Raw genomic sequence first — 19,298 nt, 5'->3', positions numbered from 1 at the left:
TATTTTAGTTTTATTGCGATCGCAACTCGAAGCGCGTTTCCGCCGTTGTCGCCACCATGCTGTCCCGGGTACTGCGCGCATGCGCGGACCAGCCCGTTGAGCTCGCTCGGCCCGCGCGCCGCGAGTTGGAGGTCATGTGACCAGCTGCAGGTTCGAGGATGGTATGGCGTATCCTTCTCATTGCTCTCATCGAGGTGGATGAGCCATCATCCGTCAAGGATGATGGCTTTATGCGCGCCGTCTTCCCATGTGTACGAGGTCACCTCTTCTGCCTCATCTGGTCACCTCATCTGCCGAGGTACCCTCATCTGCCGAGACGCGATACAGTTGAAATGCTGAAGGGAGCGGAAATGAGGACCGCCTGCTTTTGGACAAGCACGCGCGCACCCCCTCTGCCGGTTCTGTCAATAATGCCAGCGTTGTGACGGGGAGTACTCGCGGCCTCTTTATCAATGCATGTATGTTTGGGCACTTCCGTCACACCACGCCTGTTTAGTAAGCAGGTAAATGTTTACTGCAATTTATACTGTCCACAAACCTACGAGCCTTACTTCGAGCAATATTCCAATACCTTGAAATCGCTATCAATGCCTTGCCTTTCAGGCGAAACACTTATTTTTCTTAATTAACATGTTCTTTTAAAGCGAAGCTTTCTTTGCCTCTTCTCCTGACTTTCCCAGCGCTGCATGCTGCTGCTGTTTCTTGCAAGACCACAAGATGGCACTCGCCTCCGCGCATCCCGACGGGCGCCGGCGCGCAAAGTTTGCGCGTACGGCACATGCAGTGCTTGCTTTCCTATGCGACAAAAATGCAAGTGCCAGGCTGTGGAGGTCGCGTGCTGGACTGTGATAGTGTAAACGTTACAGTCGCCCATAACCTGAAGAGAGCACTTGGAGATGGCGTCTCAACAGCGTGCTGGCCACGTATGCAGAAGGATCACGTAAACACGCGCCAGCAAAATGTCTCCAAAGCGTGCACTCAGCGTCGAGGACATCCAGGCCCGAAAAAAGCGTCGCGCGGAACAGGAGCGTCTTCGCTACGCAGCGAAACGTGGTGCATACCGCGAATGTATGCTGGCTCGGAGACGTGAGGCAAGGCAACGACGCGTGGCGGCCATGACAGGCGACGAGCGTCGTGAGCACCACGACCAGAAGCGACAAGCGGAACAACAACGCGTGGTGGCCATGGAAGGTGATGAGCGTCGTGAGCACCACGAACAGAAGCGACAAACCGAACAATAATTACCGTCAATCAAAGCAAACAGCTTAGAAAGCTTCGCTTACATCGATTCCTAAAGTGCGTGGAATCCGCTTTTTTTTTTTTCGTCTATCATATATACTAAGCACTTAGAATTGCATACCAAGCGTTTGGCTAGGCTGACCTGTCTACTACTCATCAAAGTCGTTTTCATTCACTAGTTAATTTGTTTCACCTCTCTGCTGGTTTAAGACTGCTTCGTGCACCACGACACGGAGTGAAGAGGGGTGATAGTCGTATAAAGCAAGGGAGTAAAGAAAAAGTACAGGAAGGTGCACGTCCTCGTGAGTAGCGATAGGTCGCGAGGCACGGACAAAAAGCGGACAGTATTGGCGCCTATAGTACGGCATATACAGGTGCTCGCAGTAAAAACTATAAGTTACACTGGTAATACGTCAGAAGTGTTCCCACCTTCTCGAGCTAACTAAACGTTGTCGTTTGCAATTGCTAATTGAGGCGATGGTCATTACCGAATTAAGGCGAAGTCCCCGACAGTGGCCTTTCATCATAATACAGTAGAAATTCGTCACAGTGAACCACCAAATGGTGAAGATACCGCTAAACTGAAAAGAAATCCTGGTCTTGATCAAACGCCCATAGGTGTCCATCTACACTTCTCTTCTCTGGTACGATTAGCGTTCTTCGTTTTCGTTGATTATTTTTTAAACGAAATTCTGAATTTTTCGGTACGTTCCAATTTAACATTTACATGCCCCAAGATCTGAGTTTATCGGTTTTTATAAATTATTTTTCGAAATTTAGACAACTGTTCTCTAATACAAAGAACACTCTGTCAATGCAAATAAATTTCTTGAGCAACTGGCACTGGAATCATTGTCGCTGTTTACAACTTGTAATATATACAAGCATACTTTCCAATGTTTTTAACCGCAAATGTGACACACTCCTTCTAGTTTACGACACGGAACATAGAGAACGCCTTTTCGACGTCCGCACTACTGGGAAGGCTATGAGATGCAGTGCACAACGTTAAAGGAGACCAAGTCGGAAGCACGCATGAAGCATAACGGCTCCACAAGAAATTTCACGTCATATTCCTGATATTGCAAAAATAGTCTACCACAGATCGGGGGATATCATTGTTATCTGGAACAACTAGGGAAAACAATGGCAAGTAAGTATCGAACGTCCGAAGGAAATCAAACTTTACGTTGGGATTTATAATTTGCACACATGTACAAAAACGAATCGCTGTTATATTGCAGTTCACTTGCAATATTCCTTTCGACAATATGGTTCCACTTCTCAACCACTGTGTAGTAATACTTCCTAAAAGAACAAACTGCATCCAATCGCTTTTCCTCCTCAACAAGCATGCAATCAACTTCCTCACCGAAGCTCATTAGCGTCTCATCACTCCACTGAGCAGAGAGAGCATTCAGGCGCACAGCAAGCATACGGTGGTAAATAAGAATAAAGGCGACTCATCCTCAAGGTGCTTGATAATGGACAACAATCTTAGCTTTATGAGCAGCTCGTACAAACAGCCAGTTGATTGCACGACCATTTTCAGCTTTTCGCATGTTGTGCCTTGACAAGTGCATCCCCATGATGCCATAAAGATGTCATCAAGTGCGGTGTTCGCGGCGAAATAAATTGGCCAGTCCGATGAACAAAAGCCATGCTCGAGTATTTTAACTCTACGTGCCCTCAAGATCGGAGATTTTCGGATAAATCCAAATTCGACAAAACTTTTACCAGCGAGTGCTTATCGGAGTTTTTCGGATTATCCGAAAATGCAGAACCCTAGATATAATGAAACTGCTAGCGACGAAACTGATATAGGAAAAAGCACGTGACGTTAGTGTACTAAATTCGGAACAACATAAACCTCAGTGCAAGAGAAACGTAAATATTACGGCTTTGTACGGCTTATTTTATAAAAGCTTTAGACCAAATAAATTGTAAACTAGCATTTGAAAAACGAAACTATAGCCTTTTCGCACATGACTGCGACCGAGCTAGGCCTTGTAGCAAGTTCCCACAGTGGCAATGGTGTATGTGCTCTTGCTCATCAATCGCCGCTTGATGTTGCATGTTCACAAACTTATTCTAGGAAGGCGAAGGAGCTATATGCCTTGGTGAGGCGTCTGAGTTCGCTGTGCAGTAAAGTTTTACTTCCTTTCTGAAGTGCATTTGCTACTGTAAAAAAATGCCGTCCACAATTGTCTTTGTCATTGCATAGAAGTAAAATGGAGTACCCGGAGGCGTATTGCTTCGAAACTCTCTAGTTAGACCCCACTTAACCCTACACATCTCGGAGGCACATATGACACACAAGAGGCTTTAGACAAGAGTCTTCTCAAATCAGCGGAAACCTTCAATATAACAAAAGAGCAGGAAACACAGGCGTTCCAGAACGAACGCGGGGCTTGGATTCCTTTGCCTATTCTTGGCGTAACAGTTGTTGTCCGTTAGAATTATGAGTAGAAACGTAACGATTCAAATCAGACACACCGCAGTGTTTGTTTAAGAAGAAATAAGCTGTGAAGAAGAAACCGACAACCTTCGGTTGCACCAGAAGCCCACAAGGGGACGAAAAAAAGGACGGCCCCGCGGACGGGTATGGACACGGCACCACCGTCCACCAGCACCGCAGCGTGTGTGTAGGCGTGCCTCGCCGGCTCCCACTTCTTCTCATTTCTACCGATGCTCCCTTGCCTCCTATTTTTACCTAGGCCATCTTATCCTCGTCTTCAGAGACCCCCTTCCCTTCACACCTCCGCCCATTTTCTTTTTGCCTCTTCCTCCCTGTGTAACGACCGCCGTTGTCGTCCACTGTGTATGGCGGTGCCAGCAGGCGGCGTCCGCATTGTGTCACCGGCCGTTGTTTGAACAAGGAGCCACCACCGCGGGCTCGGAGGAGACGACCGCCGCGGTGCGCACAGGCTCACTTTGATTTGTCGCTTTGCACTGCGGAGCTATCATCGGCCGATTCTCTCGGGACAGGGGAACAACAGAGGTGCTGGCTGCTTCTATTCCTTTATCTTTTTGGGTCCAGATCTCCCTGGGCGACAGCTAGCATTTGACTCCCCACCACCGCCGCTCCATCCCTCGGGGCCGTCGCAGTCGTCGCCACCGAGGGCACAACAAAGCCTTTGTTCGGTCCAATACCGGCGTCAATGGTCCTTCGTGCTTCTTGAGCGCTCGAGCCCCGGACGAAGAAGCTCGCGAACGCCGCTCGCGGTTTGCTTTGGCTCCAGATTGTTGCTGCTCCTAAGTAGTTTGTTTGTTCCCCCTTGTTGTGGCTGTTGTTACTGTTGACCGCTGTTGTCCCACTGGCGGCGCCTCCTGGCCAACAATGGCCGCACCTCTTGCGATTCCGTTTTGTTGTTGTTGTCCCGCCCGCCGGCGTACTTCCTTTTGCTTTGCGTGGAAACGTTCTTCTTGCGACACCGTGGCATTTTCACCCCATCTTCTTTCAATTTCCACTCGATCAGGCAACGGGTCTCGCGCCGGTGGAAGAAGCTGCCACCAGTTTTTGTAGGCGGTCCACAAGACGCGGATACAAACGGCTTTGATCTGGAATGACGAGTGATAGAAGACGCGCGTTCAATATCAGGTGCAAGCGCCGACGATGACACTTGGATCGAGTTAGGAAAAGGTAAACTGCTGCTGTTAACGCGTTGCACATTTCACCGGAGGGAACTTTTGCGAATTTCCTAAATTACAGATAACTGGTAAAAAACTTCGTATAACTTTTGTTCGACGCTGCCAGAAAGCAAAGGAATGTGCAAAGTGCGGCCATGCGATAAGCAGAGTAGACATACTTACTTTTTAAAACTGTATTGACACATAACGTTTGCATCTTGTCTTTTCTGTTGTAATACGTAGCCAATGACTCATCATCACGGCACGGAACTTCGTTTCTTTCAGCGTGGGACGGGTAATTATTTCAAGCCTTGCTTATGGCTACCAACCCAAGTTTCGATTTCAAAAGCAACGAGAGGGGTGCTAGTTTATGATATGCCTCTTGACAGCTGGTCAAGTGATATCGCACAAAACTATGACGCGCACGTCGGCGCGTGAGATTCGCGTTGTTAGTTTTCTTGTTCAACCTATATACGTCGCCACACGTGCCTCGCGATGACCTCGCCGTCCTCGTCGCCGCCCTCATTTCGCCATCCAGCGGCGGCCGTAGAGGTGGCCGATTACATCCAGACGTAAGCATCTTCAAACCAACCGCCTTTCCCACGTGATAACCCTGCCGGAACGGCTGCTTTTCTCTCCACAGTTGCCGACAGGCGGCGACACAAGTCTATGCTAGTGCGGTCTTTGCAGCAGCTAGCTTGCCCTTAGGCAAAGTCAACGGCGTTTTTTAACGCGATAGCGTTAAAGGCCCCATGTGGCAGAAAATCCGGCGTCGGCGTTGGTGTCGGCTTCGACGTACGCGGCCAAGAATATCATCCCGAACCACCGCAACCACGCAGGCCCTCCGCGTGGCGCAGAGGCGCTGGTGAACTAATCGAATTTCTCAAAGTAAAATGCCTCAGAAGAATCGTAAAGTACGACGTAACCACCACCTACAGACGTGATATCGTCGGATTGTAATTTTAATATACGAGAAAACATAATTATCTTACGCGGGAACTCAAACACAAGCCTCTTTTCCAGCATTTGTACCACTCATACAGCGTAGCGGCGCGCGGCGGTTAGCTCTTTGCAAAAATGCCATCCAGATGGCGCTCGCCTCCTCGGCAGCCGCATACGGACTGGGTGGCGAAGGTCGCGGGCAGCTGGACGCCACCCTAGCGCCATATACCTGATCCTGCCCCCCTGCCCCCTTGTCTTCAATAAAGTTTATTTCCTCCTCCGGAGGCTTTGTACGCATTTGTCTGCTCTGGATCCCAGCCCACACACCTCTAGATCAACCGGAATTCAGTCCAAACGAGGTGGCGCACAACGTGGTTCGAGGTCTCACGTTCCGAGCCGCGTTCGAAGAAGCAGCCACCCAAACAGACTCCTCCGCTGTGGTGTGGGAATGGGACGATCGGCTCACTAAATTTTGTGACGTTACTCAACATTATCGAATGCAAAGGCGGGAGTATCCACCGCCTCACCCCAAGCTCAATCGGGCCCAGTCCGTTCAATGGTGGCAGCTACGAACACGAACATACACGAACCCTGTCATCATGAACATATATAACCCGAATTATATACAACCAATCTATGCCAGTATTGTAACACCAGAGCCGCACTAGATCACATCCTATGGGCATGTCCAGCATTAATCAGCAATACTGGGGTCGCGGCCTCCAATGAGGGCCTTCGGGCGCGTTGGGGGACTGCGCTGCTCAGTTCAGGCCTGGACCAGCAACTGTGGGCTATCCAGCAGGCCGAGGAAGCTGCCGGGAGACACGGTCTCTCCGCTGGCTCCTAGGTGGGAACCCAGCCCAGCAATCTGCCGGAAATCAATAAAGTTCTCTCTCTCTCTCTCTCCTCCGGAGGCGAAGTTGGAGAAATAAGACAGCTACAGTTGCCGGGAAGCCTGATAAGCAGCCAGGGATATTTGAATGCTATCGCGTTCCACTCTTAAAGGCGAAGCTTAAGCGTCCTCCATTTTTTTTTCTTTTTTTTTTCGCTTTTATGTGAAAAAAAAAATGTCACAGTTTCGCCCTAAGGGCGAAGCAATGAATGCGATAGCAACACAGCAATGTCACACGAAGTAAGGTGAGCGGCTTTGGTAGCAATATGAATTGTAGTAAACATGAGCTGATTAAGTAAGCAGGTGTGCTGCGGCGTAAGTAGACCGACATGAAGAGAGACTCGATGACCACGAGAAGGCGCGTGTGAAACGGTGGTGTTGATGAGAAGCGCTTCCCGTGGGCAGCGCGTGCGAAGGGACACACCTGTAGCGCTGCACTGCCGACCCGGGCAGCATTGCATGTGTAGCGTGCGTTGGAAAATGTGGCCCGACTATTACTAACTGATTGAACAAGCGTGGTGTTAGCGCGCACAAACAAACATGAATAGATCACACTGAATGACTGCAGACAACGACTGTCAAAACGCTGGCAGCAAGCGCATACGCCGCAGCAACGGGCGAAGGTACGTGCGGTCTATCGCTTCAACGGAAACTGTGCGGCGAATGCACGGCGCATAAAGATCAGAGCCGTGTGGAGATAAGCGACGGTGCGAGCGAGCGACGAGCGCGGTTGTTGGCAGAGTAGAAGTGCGCCCCCCCCCCCCCCCCCCGCTCCCTCCGGCGCTGGCTTCCCGCTTCCTTGCTTGCGCGTGGGAGATTGAGTGCGTTCGCTCTCCGTGATAGCGCGCGTCACCGCACGCTTCCGCTCGGGCATACGGCGCGCGGCGAAGATTTTATCTATAGGGAACCTCACGGCGACGGCGACGCCGACGGCAGAAATCCGGTTGAAGTGTCCATATAATTGCTATCGCAATAAAACGCACGAACACGACACGGACAGCGTTCCGCCGCGAACGACAGCTGAGGAAGGCTGGCAGCGCAGCCTGCGCAGTGGCACAGCACCTGTCTCGGTCCCGGGACGAGCAAGAGCGCTAGCAGCACGGTCTGCTCGGTGCGCGGTAGGCAAAATTCGCGACGAAAACTCGTGACGTAACGTTGTTGTTGTTTTGGTCTCAAATGTTTACAAGCAGACTTGTACACGTTACAGTAAAAAGTAACCAATTACAATTACTTATTTCAAAATTGTAATTGATTACATTTACCAATTACTGTCCCACAAAGTAATTGAACAATTAGTAAAACATATTCGGGTACTTTAGCGTTGCTCTCCTGGCTACATTTATTACCATTGCACAAATACAGTAAATAGAACGAGATTGCGGGGTACTTACAATGAGTCCTCTGCAGCCCTTAGACGTTGTTTATCTTCGCCGTAACAACTGCGTGTCAAAAATTTATTCGGCAATCTTCCCTCTTTATTTCACACCATATTTTGCTGCCAACACCTCCTTATTTATTCCTATCAATAAAGAAAAAGAAAGTCTGTTAACAAGACACGCCACGTTGATGTCGATGTCGCGGGTTCTTCCAAATTGCGGTTGACTGCCCGCAAGTGCTTTAAAAATGACTTTAAATATATCCCAAGCTACACTCGCTCTCGATATTTTGTACATGTTGTGCGTGTTTGTGTTCACAGAAATCAATCTAACAGGTTATTGTGAGATTAATTGCTCACAATTTTCGTGTCATTATACTCCTTTAATACGTTTAGTTTTTTTTCGTGGAACGGGAAAATAGACTAGAGAGAAGCGATGGGTAAGAAGTCGTATCGGCGCTGTTCTGCTGTTGGAGTCGACGAGACAGACTATCTTGTAAACATTGTAAAACTTTTGTTTGGCGCAGTGAAAAGATATAAATGTCCAGGCTATCTCACATTTATTGCCCACCAGTGAGCAGACAATTCGAATCCAGTTAGTGTCCATAAGTTTCCAAGCGGTAGCAACAGTAACGTTCCCTGAACTAGTTCAGCTGCCAAGATATCGTGCAAATAACATGCGATGTCTCCATGAACCAATACACTCAACAGACATCAAAATATATTTGCTTACAAATCGATTACCTTATTCTAGGTTTTTTTTTTTTTTTTGCAGTTGAAGTTCTCTGTTCTCCGAGCGATCGGCCGCAAGCAATATGATATCCCTCCCTCCCCCACCCCCCTCCCCGTCAGTGACTTCCCTCCCCCCGCACTACATAAAGATATTCACTGTAATCTAGTGGGCGTTAGAAGGAATAATATTTACTTTTGTAAAGCGTTTAGCATACGATGTTTATATAATTTCGGTGAGGCAATAGAGGTCGCGCCTACCACTGTCATTGTGATCGCTGCAAGCTTTCTCGATGTTGTCGCACACACTGTGTTCAAGGAGTGTAAAGATTAGGAGAATCGTGTCCTTGGAGCCTGTAGTGCAGGCATATATATATCGGTCGTCAAGGTTTCTTAGCAGTCGTCGTTACATTTCCGAAAATTATTATGAGAGCAATATAATGCGCGTTCGCTCGCAGACACCACGTAATATTTAACCTGAAAAACAGCTTTAGACAAAGAGTCGCGCTGTCAAATAGCCGTAGAAAGCTTTCCCTCTCCTCTCTTATTTTTTAGTTCTCACTGAATTAAAAGTAATATTTATGTTACTTTCGTTCAAACGTTTCTCAGAAGTTGCTTGAGAGTCAAGTAATTAAAAGCTGCGTTGCCTGCGTTGAAGCAACGCTCGTAAAGCGCGCCTGATTGAAATGGAAATTGACTCCTCAATACGAACGCCTCGATACCATTGCCGATACTAATACCGATGAAGCCGACGCGCAAGCTGGCTTCATGTGCAACCACAGAGGTAGCGCAGTGAAGTATGCCTTCCATGGTGGATTAGTGTGTCACGTTTTTGCGCCAGGTGTGTTTCTATAAGGAAAGCGAATAAAGAAGGGGAGTTTAGGTAAAATAAAGATATGAAGCAAGAACGGCGCTTTTCTTCCCTCCCTTGAACCAAGAAAAAAAAAGATATCCGTCAGAACGTTTCATGGGGGGGAGAGAGAAAGAAAAAAGAAAGGTTCTTCGCATGAAACTGCGACTGAAAGCATGCACTTGCGACAGCAAGTTCAAGCCTCGCTTGCACACCGCGCCACTGACACACGTACTATTGCTCATAAATGTCCTCTTCAGGGGCACGTTGAAGAAAATTTGTTAGCAAGGCGCAGATATTGTGCTGCGTGTTGAAGAATGTGGTTTTACCGCTATTCCAGGAACATCTAGCATCTGGGCAGTGTTCAAACTAAGGGACCTCTTTCTGTATACCTTTCTCCATATGCAACCCCATCATGATTACGTGCTATCGTGAAGCCATCTATAGCCTTCCCTCGGCGAATCACGAATATTGCATCAGAGGTATCAGCGCACACATGTTGCGTCGTTTTCCGCCTTTTACTGTGGCTAAGAAGTTATGAATAGCGTTCAACGTTATCGTATTTTATTTTTCACCGAAAAATTTGTTCTTGTTCTTTTTGATTCAGTAAGCATACTTTTCCAAATGAACGTTCGCTGACTTTTCCCGGTGGATAATTTCTCGCGTCGATCTTGCCGCTTACTTTCAGTGCAAGTTTTTGCCTTGCTTCCTTGACGTTGAAACGTGCTGTATGAATGCTGATCCTGCATTTCAACACTCTATAGTTAGTTTCATCCAGCAAACACAAAAACAAAGTTCGAGCAACAGACTAGAAGCACGACGAGCACGACGCCATGCGGCGATGTGACTATGCGGAAATTAAGAGTGAGTGCATTTGATATTCGAACACAAATAGAGTGTAACTTTCATTTTGTCATATTTTGCTAGTAAAAGACCTCTAACGAATAATACAGAAAAAAAATTACACCATCTCGCGTAGGGGAACCCTGAGTAGTATGCGAAGCAGCCATGGGGTCCCCCGACTCAAGTTCCCGTTAGTTTTCAGATCGGCCTGTCGCCGCTGCCGTTTCGTGGCAGCGGCTCGAGCCCTCTTCTCCGCGGCGCTGTCCACGGCGCTGACACTGGCGTTGACGCTGGCGCTGTCCGTGGCACTCTTCGCGGCGTTGCGGGAGGAGAATGAGAGGACGAAGTGAATGATGATGAGTGGGCGAAGCACCTGGGGATCATTCGGGCAAAACGCCAGAAGCGTTCTCCGGAAGCCGGAAACGGAACCGGAAGCGGACGCCGCATGGCAGAGGGAGGGAGGGAGGGAGGGAGGGAGGGAGGGAGGGAGGGAGGGAGGGAGGGAGGGAGTGACATAGCCCCGAGCATAAGATGCTTCGCATCTAAAACAATGATTTATGCAGATGAGATCCTGACTGAGCAACTTCACTGATAGTAATCAGTCAGTTCCTCCACAACATGTGCACGACCGCAACGCGAAATCGGAAAGTGCACGGGCCAGAGTCGCCCAATCCACCTGCGTACCCCCCCCCCCCCTTCCTCACTCAACCCTCCAATCGCCCCGTTTGATGTTTTAGTCGCAGTGGCATGCAAAACGGACGCCAATAATAATAATAATAATAATAATAATAATAATAATAATAATAATAATAATAATAATAATAATAATAATAATAATAATAATCATCATCATCATCATTAATAATATTAATAACAATATTATCATTATCATCACCATTAGTATCTTATAACTATTATTAAATAATAAGAATAATAGTTATAAGATAATAATGGTGATGATGATAATGATAATAAGAAAGAAGTAAGCATTGTTTGGCAAGCAAGCTGACGCGTGACACCTTGACCTCTTAATGCGATACCTGCATAGGAGCGTATGTGTAGGCTCGAGGCTGCGCGCCTATCCCAGTCCTTTGTTTCGATCACCGAAATTTTGTTTCGATCATAGAATTCAGGGAAGGTAAGGGGGTTCCAACTAGGACCCGCATAGCTGTGACGAGGACACTTTACCACTACTCCATAAACGCGCGGCGTACCACGGGAAAACATGTTGCGTTATAACTTTACTCTCCTATTTGAGTAAATGGTTTTGAATTGTCACATTAAAGGTAGCATCAGGAAATATGAAACGTCTTCTTTCGTGACCGAAATTCAAACTCAAGAGTGCTCCTAAATAACCAAAGTATGCTACGTTTGCGGTTTACGAGCGCCATAAATCGAAGCGTGCAAACGTGTACTAGCCAATTCTATGGCCTCCGAGATTCGCGACATCAAGCTCTGGGGCACCTCAAAGTTCGTGCCACCGACCTACCGCACATCTGAAGCGCACACACGCATTAATTAGGCCTCCGTTCAAGTTGAATTCCACCAGACGACGAGCTGGGGCCATCTTTTGAGGTCTCTTCCTGACTAGCCGGATAACTATGCAAATTTCACATTGTCACAGGTAACCCGAACTGCCACTTTGTGTATGAGTTTCTCACTCGCAGCGAAACATATTGACAGCAGCTATTTGAGCGCAGTGCACTGGTGGCGTTCAAGAGAAGGCCGATCATGAGCCTTGCTTCTGTAAAAAATTGTGTGGTCTTATATGACTGGGGTCGGTATGGGTCGAGCGAAAGGGCGCATTGGAGCTGCTTAGTGGAGTCATTCACCCGGGACTGGGGAGTCTGTGTGCGGAGTCTGTCTGCGGAAGCTGCGTGCAGCGAAGCTGTTTGTGCGACTTCAAGCGCTCAAAAACGTTATACGCGGGTTTTCACGGCGGCTTGAAATAACTACATCGTTCATCGAGTTTATATTTCGAGGAAATGGGAAAGGCACGTTAGGTGTGATGTGCAGGCAAATTTTGAGGTGCCATTGTGGGTTCATTAGGCGGTAAATTAAAATGGTTAAACTTTCATTTGTATGCTTTTTACAGGCGTTATATGCAACGCGTACAAAGTTTCCCCGCTGCCCTGGAAAAACAAAACGTGGCAGCAGTTTTATATGTAGAGAGTATCAGGGCCATCGTATCGGTGATGTGCATCGAAACTTAATTTGGAGCATTCAAAATCGTTAGTGGATGCTAAATTTCTACACATTTTCATGCTTTAGCCGACCAACGTACAAGTACGCTTTCTTTGTCTTGTCGGGGAACTGAAGGAGGGACGTGGTTTATATAGTATATTGTGGAAATAGGGGGCAGATAACGTATAGGCAGAGTTCAAAGTGTGTGAGTTTATATCTGTGGGCTTTGCAGTAAGTTATCTATGGGATCGCTGCAAAGCGTTTTAAGGTGCAAGGGCGCCCATCCATAAGTGCTAATTGTGTGCACCGTCTGACAACTCTGGTCCCATCGGTCAGTGCTGAGCTTTTGGCCATACGAGACGCAACAAACTTGCTGACAGCTGCTTCCACGTCGCCAGCACCGGTTATAATAATACGCACTGAATCCACCTCGGTCATAAAGGAGATTCGGAAGGTATACAATGCCCACCCTGTCGCAGACGAAATACACCGAATGACTGCACAGATGCCCGGTCAGATTCGGATACAGTGGATCCCACGGGACACTATTTCTGCTCACATACAAGCTGACACTGCCACCCACAGTGAGCTGCCACTAGCTGTGGAAGCACCTTTCCCAAGTGACCCCCAGGGGGATTTCCTCCACCGCAAGGAGATTCTCGTGTGGTGCAGCGGAGATCTCCGCTGCACCATACGAGATTTAATTCCACCGTGTGGTTCAAACCTCCCAGGCGGCCTTACACGCCAGGAGGAGGTGGTGTTGCGGACACTCCGTGTGGGGGTGGCACTTACCCCATCGGTCAACTATGCCTGGCCACAACACCTCCATGGATCATTTGCGGATACCTGCCTATATTGCCCAGCTCGAGCGTCCGCGGCAACAATCAAACAACTGTTATGGACATGCCCTGGTCTAAACCAGGTACGACGGCGCTACCTGCAAACAGTGGGCCGTCATCCTACGCGACCACCGGACTATGATTCATGGCTCTATGGAAGCAACCATCGAGCATAATTGCTGTTCATCGCAGAAACCGGCCTACATTTATATATTTAATGGTTTATGCCGCTGGGCGAACTTTCAAAAAAAAAAGTGTGCTTTAAGAACGTCGTACAACCTAGCCTGCTGTCCTTGCAGGAGGAAATTTATTTGCCGTAATTGAGAGGAACGTTGTGGCTGATGTCCATCCGAATGAAAATGTGTGTCGATACATCGCCTGCACTGCCTTCAGGATCGCCCACGAAAATGGTTCGATAGAAGGAAAGAAAGCTGGTCTGATGAGCCGAATAAAGCTATTCGCTTTGAAAAAGAGAGATGAAGGTGCACGGCATGGTGTTGGGGCCGGTGCTATGATGTTCGAGTGTCCTTTGTATCTGTGTTACTCAGTCTGTGCTCTGCATATCCCTGGTTTCACCGGATGGGTTCGAGGACGTTCACAAAGTCAGTTCCAGAGGCTCGCCATGGATGAGTACCAACCATCTACACATAGCCGGACAAGCCAGAGGCTTAGCGAGTCGTTCGCAAAAGACATGTAAGTTATTAAACCTGTGTTCTCCACGTTGATCTCTGAAACAAGAAATAATCAATAGCATCATTAATGACTAACCACAATTTCTGCTTCGACCAACTCAATATAATCATGAGGTCATATTCATTGTTCCCAGCACGCAACATCCGGTACGCTGATGGTAATGGTGAGCTCCGAGTGACACAAACAACATAAAATGTACATGGCCGGCATATGAAAATGAGTTTTGTTACATTCAGACACTATACCTCTTAATTTTTTTTTTCTCAGCTGCATGCTTTCGCACATAAAAGCCACAAAATTTGATTAAGGGAGTGCTTAGATGTCCTGTTAGCGAACCGAGAGGATTGTGCCCGGCTAAATGTCTGAGAACCACTGCATCACCTTACAACGCAGTGGGTCATTTTATAAACAGTGTTCTGTTATTGTGTCTCAAAACGGCAAGGTGCATTCCTTGGAAGCGACAACTCGACCAGCGCCCGCATAGACGATGAAGGAGCCCGGCGCCGACTGTTGACGGGTCAGCAAAGAAGCTCCCTTCGACGTGACAGCGACCGCCGCATTTTGTGGAAACGGTAACAATCGTCAAGGCCAGGCTTCCCAACTTGCTGCAAGCTGACCGTTACGGATGCAAGGGGCCAACGTCGAGGACGTCTGTGGGAACAGCATCCACTTCAGATTCCCAATTGACATGTGGTTGCGTCTTACGCGGGGGTGATCGCGCAACATCGGAGGCGGAGTCCGGCAGAACGGTGCGACGTCATGGGTGGGACTATGCAAACAGTTCGACCATTATGATTGGATGAGGCACAGTCATCAGATTCCCTCGTCTAGTTACCGAGAGAAAACGACTGTTTTAAAAGCGGACATCTTTGCTGCAGTGTTGTGTGCTGACATACGAGTATGTGTGCTCAGACATGTAGTGAGCTCAGACAGTTAAAGGGCTCCGGCATGGAGTGTGCTCCAATATCTGGAGCCAGTTGGGTATATGTGTAAACTAAACCCGCTTCTCGTTTCCTTCAACCTACCGACCTTGCCAGCTACCATGCTTTAGACGCTCCAGCGGCAAAGGCAAGAGACCCTCTGTATATGGCGAACCACAAACTCCAGACAAGATCACAACAGTGCCTCGGTAGCGCCGCCATGAATCATGAAGGGTGGCCGAGCCCGTTACCACCGCATCGTTACAATCGGCGCCAGTCCTCATACTGTATACTGCGCGGCTCGATTTGGAAACATTTCTCAAAGATTGTATTGTAATAACGTGAACGCTTAGTTCGCAGCGCAAACCACATTGTTCAATGGCCCTGGTTTTTGCTATATACTGAAGCTCCAACGGTTGACGGAGCCATATGGCACAAGTGAGATGTCACACCGCTTGAGTATTCTGTCACCTCATATTTTACAACTTCCATTCTGAGCCGGTAGCGTTGCCCTTACCTTGCTAAGCTTGCATCGAGGGCGTGAGTTTCCATACATTGCGTGGCAACCGCATCGCATGTTTTTTTCTAGGTGGACGGGTGAGAAAGGTCAAGGGCCGTAACAATGGAAAACCACTGCAAGGTGAAACTATTTCTCTTATACTTTGTTTTTGACAATCAAAGGAATACAATAGAAGGAGACTTAGTCACTACATCACGGTGAAGACGACCCCTTTTTAGTTGTAAATGAGCAAAAGTGAAATTACGATTAATAACAAAACCACAAAGAGAAGCAGAGAACACTAACAAGTGCGTGCGTGCGTGCGTGCGTGCGTGCGTGCGTGCGTGTGTGTGTGCGTGTGCGTGTGCGTGTGTGTGTGTGTGTGTGTGTGTGTTTGCGCATGCGTGCGTGCGTGCGTGCGTGCGTGTGCGTGCGTGCGTGCGTGCGTGTGCGCGTGTGCGTGCGTGTGCGCGTGTGCGTGCGTGTGCGCGTGCGTGTGTGCGCGTGCGCGTGTGCGTGTGCGTGTGTGCGCGTGCGTGTGTGTGCGTGTGCGTGTGATTTGGATTCAGTTGGCAAGGGGGTGGGAAGCATGATGTGGAGGGTGTACGATCAAATTACTTTAAATATATATAGCGTGTAGGAATCATGCTGGCACCGAAGGCACAATTTCAGAGAAAAGACTACGACATACGTTGTTATTGCACAATATATCTCTGAAATTAGGGCTGGTCCACCAGCCAAAACGGCCGAATTATATGGTGGAATAAAAACGTATGTCGTACTCTTTTCTGTGAAATTATATATATATATATATATATATATATATATATATATATATATATATATATATATATTAAAGGAGTTAAATACCCGTTTGAAACGGTGTATTATGTTAAATTTGAAGTGCGTTCCATAACGTGATAGAGCCGTTACACGCAATTTTTCCCGTTGTCGATCGAACCGAATGCGGCACCAAGCTAGTCAGTAGAAATTAAGTCGGATCGGAAGGGGTGGGGGTTGCATTTAGAAGTGATGTGAGGCCAAAAGTTCGAAGTTGGTGAGTTAATTAGGAGCTATACAGAAAATTACTTAACATTCGTTGCCTTCCTATGTTCAGGCTATGCATAGAAAGCGTATACGAATGTTTTCCCGCTGTCCACGGTGAACAAACTTATCGTGGAAAAACGGTAAGCTTGGCAAGTTGGTATGGTTGCATCGTTGGAAACCAGGCGCACGGACAACACAGACCAGCGAACTGTCGTGTCTTCCTTCTCGCTGTCTGTGTTGTCCGTGCGCTGGTTCCCTACGATGCAACTGATTGCGCCACCTAGATCATATCTGATTGACGTGTAGGTGGCAGGCTATGGGTGATGCGCGAAGTTTAAAGTGTGTGAACTAATGACGGGCATTTGCAGTAAATTACGTATTCAAGTGCTCGAAAGAATTATCCAGCCGTTATTCGCAACGTTTCCCAATTTAACGAGAACAACAAAATTGGGCACCAAATTTAAGTTTCCAGGGAACGGGGCATATGTTATGGATTGCTGGTAAGTTTTAAAGTGTATAATATTTGCGGTCCTTACAGTAAACTACTTGTACACGCGCGCCTAAGAGTTGCGTGTTTTACGAACCACGTGGAAAATTTTACCACTGTCCTGGGAGAACAATGTGTCACACTGAGTCAGTCAATATTTCGGGTAAATAGGAGACACTTTATGGCTTATATGTGTGGCAAGATTTATACGCATGGCCGAAACACGGTTTTGTAGCAAATTGATTATTGCACCCTTCGAAAACGTTATGCAAGCCTTATATACGCATGTTTTCAAAGTGTTTTGTGAGAATGAAATGCGACACAAAGCGCAAATATGAAAGAAATCGAGGGGAGGGGAGTGATCATGCTATTGGTTATACGCGCGAAAATTTTGAAAATGACCGGTCCAATTACCGGCCATGTAAAATTAATAATACAACTGCTTAAAAGAAACGACTTCGCTGGAAACGTGTCTGTGATTCTGCAAGGTCGCACAAGTCTGCTGTGTTTTCTTATAGTAAAGCAACCGATAGCTGCTACTAGTGCAGCTGTTGCTTTCATCTATAGACCGTTTTTTCATGGGCGCCGCCATTGCATAGGCAGTGGCGCCATCTATGGGCAGTTGGCATGCTGGCTTGGGCGAACGCCCGTGTTGTATGCCATGGTATGCGCTCGGCGGCAGTTTCTGGTGGTTTCTTTCGCTCTCGCGCGGTCTATTTAGCATGAAATGGCGTCTTCTACGTGGGGAATGGTCGTGTGAGGCGTAGTGAAGGTATTTAAGTCTGAAGTAATTAAGCGGCTGGAGTTTATGCTGACGTTAGGGCGGACGGAGCACCCAGCGCGAGGTGTGCGCGTTTGTTCGAGCTTACAATCAGTCTCGGATATCAGTTAGGTATTTCTGCTAATTCGTTTCATGAATGTTACCTTACTGCAGCATTCTCAGCACTGTAATTCTAAGCTCTGGTTTAGCTGCAACGTGTAGTTACGAAACATTTGAGGATGCTAACAGCGTGGGCACCGTTCTGCTGGAGAATAAGTCGTGCTGTTGACGTTGACAAGTGCTCAAGTTATCGGTAGATACATTGGGCGACTGCCTTGTTTGCTGGGCAAGGTTTCCGGCCACAAATAAAATAGTTTGGTTAATAATAACCGCATACCATACAGTGCGAATGACACTTTTCGAGTGGTCGAACGACCAGCTGCAGACAGCGCGAGCGTCCGAGGCAGTACTAAATGCTGTGCTATAGATGTTTGTTCTATATAGCGCATGGTCCAAGTGGTCCAAGCATGCGGCACGACCATGAGAAGTCTTATTGCGATCGTTATGACGTGTTCTGTTTTATTTTGCCGCAAAAGGGGGACATCTGAACTCCTTTTTCTCCCCTTTTTTTCAGTCTCGTAAGTTCAGTCATCTACGACGCATTCACCCATCTTACGAAAATTGCATGTGTCCTTACAAATAGTTGTTCATTCTCTTTATGCGATCCCTTTTGTATATTGTGCCTTGCAGGGCAACAAGGTAATGCCGATCGAAGCACGAAGCTTGTGTGTATACCATGTTGGTTTGCCAACCGCAGTGCTCGCTGTGTTGAGCAAAGCCTTCGGCCTCTTGCAGGAGGCTAACGTAGCCATAGTGATTTTAAGTCTACTAGACTTAAAATACGTGAGAACGATGCCGGTGGCTGATGCAGATGTTTTACAACAACCCTTCGTCGAGTGAAAACCAATACATCCAACATAATTTCCAACACATACACACACCGCGGCTGATGATGCGCGTCGGATTTTTGCACATCGAAGAGAAATTTCCAGACACTGTAGCTGCTACTGCACCTAAAGGCTACACATTGGTTGTTCGACGACCTCGTAAGAACTGACATCCCGTAAATTGCACTCAGAACTAGAAAACACCTCCAAATCGTTCCGCAGCTCGCGACCGGCAACACATTCAAGCCGCCCCGGCTCGCACAAGCCAGAGAGGAGGAAAGGCTCGTCGCGCCACCTTTCCTCCTCACCCGATGAAAAGGTCTATAGCTCATCTATCCATATGTGCAACTTTGTTCTTGATCTCTACTTTCGGAAAGCCGCACGTTTTACAGCGAAGCTGTATACCTCTACCAGCCAAAGAA

The 19,298-nt window shown here is 47.7% G+C and overlaps 1 long non-coding RNA gene across 2 annotated transcripts in view; it reads right to left on the bottom strand.

The window, feature by feature from the left end:
• Window positions 1-19,298, bottom strand: part of LOC125943221 (uncharacterized) — a 54,498-nt gene that overhangs the window by 13,789 nt on the left and 21,411 nt on the right. For both annotated transcript variants that reach the window (XR_007465658.1, XR_007465657.1), the window contains exon 2: window positions 8,095-8,222. This is a non-coding gene — a long non-coding RNA (uncharacterized LOC125943221). The remainder of the gene's footprint in view (window positions 1-8,094; window positions 8,223-19,298) is intronic.

This window comes from Dermacentor silvarum, chromosome 2, assembly GCF_013339745.2.
Source record: "Dermacentor silvarum isolate Dsil-2018 chromosome 2, BIME_Dsil_1.4, whole genome shotgun sequence".
Lineage (NCBI taxonomy): Eukaryota > Metazoa > Arthropoda > Arachnida > Ixodida > Ixodidae > Dermacentor > Dermacentor silvarum.
The sequence above is the reverse complement of the archived record's forward strand: the minus strand, read 5'-3'. Positions and strand labels throughout refer to the sequence as shown.